Genomic DNA, 2,500 nt, shown 5'->3' on the forward strand with positions numbered 1-2,500 from the left:
CGGTCTACCGGGGCCCCGGCCGGATCAGCCTTTCTGTTTCCCCCGCCACGATGGATGCACGGGATCCCGGCTCCGGCGCCGCGGGCCTCGGTCGGGGACCTCCGCCTTCGCCTCGGTGCCCACGCCGGACCCCGGGGGTGTCCGCGCCGGGCAGTCTTCCCGGTCTACCGGGGCCCCGGCCGGATCAGCCTTTCTGTTTCCCCCGCCACGATGGATGCACGGGATCCCGGCTCCGGGTCCGCGGGCCTCGGTCGGGGACCTCCGCCGTCGCCTCGGTGCCCACGCCGGACCCCGGGGGTGCCCGAGACGGGGAGAGGGCCGGGTCTACCGGGACGGCCTCGGGCGGGTCCGGCTTACCGGGGCCCCGGCCGGATCAGCCTTTCTGTTTCCCCCGCCACGATGGATGCACGGGATCCCGGCTCCGGGTCCGCGGGCCTCGGTCGGGGACCTCCGCCGTCGCCTCGGCGCCCCCGCCGGACCCCGGGGGTGCCCGCGACGGGCAGTCGTCCCGGTCTACCGGGGCCCCGGCCGGATCAGCCTTTCTGTTTCCCCCGCCACGATGGATGCACGGGATCCCGGCTCCGGCGCCGCGGACCTCGGTCGGGGACCTCCGCCGTCGCCTCGGTGCCCCCGCCGGACCCCGGGGGTGTCCGCGCCGGGCAGTCTTCCCGGTCTACCGGGGCCCCGGCCGGATCAGCCTTTCTGTTTCCCCCGCCACGATGGATGCACGGGATCCCGGCTCCGGGTCCGCGGGCCTCGGTCGGGGACCTCCGCCGTCGCCTCGGCGCCCCCGCCGGACCCCGGGGGTGCCCGCGACGGGCAGTCGTCCCGGTCTACCGGGGCCCCGGCCGGATCAGCCTTTCTGTTTCCCCCGCCACGATGGATGCACGGGATCCCGGCTCCGGCGCCGCGGGCCTCGGTCGGGGACCTCCGCCTTCGCCTCGGTGCCCACGCCGGACCCCGGGGGTGTCCGCGCCGGGCAGTCTTCCCGGTCTACCGGGGCCCCGGCCGGATCAGCCTTTCTGTTTCCCCCGCCACGATGGATGCACGGGATCCCGGCTCCGGGTCCGCGGGCCTCGGTCGGGGACCTCCGCCGTCGCCTCGGTGCCCCCGCCGGACCCCGGGGGTGCCCGCGACGGGCAGTCGTCCCGGTCTACCGGGGCCCCGGCCGGATCAGCCTTTCTGTTTCCCCCGCCACGATGGATGCACGGGATCCCGGCTCCGGGTCCGCGGGCCTCGGTCGGGGACCTCCGCCGTCGCCTCGGTGCCCCCGCCGGACCCCGGGGGTGCCCGCGACGGGCAGTCGTCCCGGTCTACCGGGGCCCCGGCCGGATCAGCCTTTCTGTTTCCCCCGCCACGATGGATGCACGGGATCCCGGCTCCGGCGCCGCGGGCCTCGGTCGGGGACCTCCGCCTTCGCCTCGGTGCCCACGCCGGACCCCGGGGGTGTCCGCGCCGGGCAGTCTTCCCGGTCTACCGGGGCCCCGGCCGGATCAGCCTTTCTGTTTCCCCCGCCACGATGGATGCACGGGATCCCGGCTCCGGCGCCGCGGGCCTCGGTCGGGGACCTCCGCCGTCCCCTCGGTGCCCACGCCGGCCCCCGGGGGTGTCCGCGCCGGGCAGTCGTCCCGGTCTACCGGGACGGCCTTGGGCGGGTCCGGTTTACCCGGGCCTCGGCCGGCCTAGAGTGTTTCTGTTTCCCCGCCTTGATGGATGTACGGGATCCCGGCGCGGGGGCCCCGGGCCTCGGTCGGGGACCTCCGCCGTCGCCTCGGTGCCCGCGCCGGGGCCCTGGGGTGTCCGTGACGGGCAGCCGTCCCGGTCTACCGGGACGCTCGGGCGGGACCGGTTTACCCGGGCCTCGGCCGGACCGGAGTGTTTCCGTTTTCTGCTTCCCTGCCAGGATGGCTGCGAGGGGTTGATTGAAAGAGCTGGTTTGACGTGAAAAGCTTGACTTCAAGTGAAAAGTTTGTTACAATTTCTGCCATCTTCCTTCCTCCAAAGTTTTGGGTGTAGTTTTCCCAGAGGAACCTCTCGTAGGCCTTTCATTTCTCATCTTAACTTCCCTCATTTATTCCATATTTTCCTTCCTCTTGCCGAATGGCCGAATCCAGTCCATTTCTAGTCAAGGAAATTATTCTTATTTCTTGCTGACCTATTTGCTTTGTGGAGCAAGTCGTTCTTAGGTCCCTTTGTTCTTTCTTCAACTTCTTCTGCTCCTTCTCTCGACGCTTTCTCGTCTTGTTCTCTTACTTGGCTCTCTTTTGGCTGTTCTTTCTTCTCCTCCCGTCGTCCGTCCCCACTTTCATCTCTCCATCTTTCCTGTTCTTGGTCATCTCTACGTTGTTTATCAAATAATTCCGCTTTCTCTCTTGAATCTACTCGATATCTTTGCTCTCGCCAGCTCGCCGATATTTCAGCTCGCCGATATTTTGTGCTTTCCCGTCGTGTTTCCCATCCATTGCGATCTCTCTGCTCTCCCTGTCTTCTCGGTAAATCG

Source organism: Pituophis catenifer, unplaced genomic scaffold, assembly GCF_029215685.1.
Source record: "Pituophis catenifer annectens isolate HBS135680 unplaced genomic scaffold, rPitCat1.0.hap2 SCAF_296, whole genome shotgun sequence".
NCBI lineage: Eukaryota > Metazoa > Chordata > Lepidosauria > Squamata > Colubridae > Pituophis > Pituophis catenifer.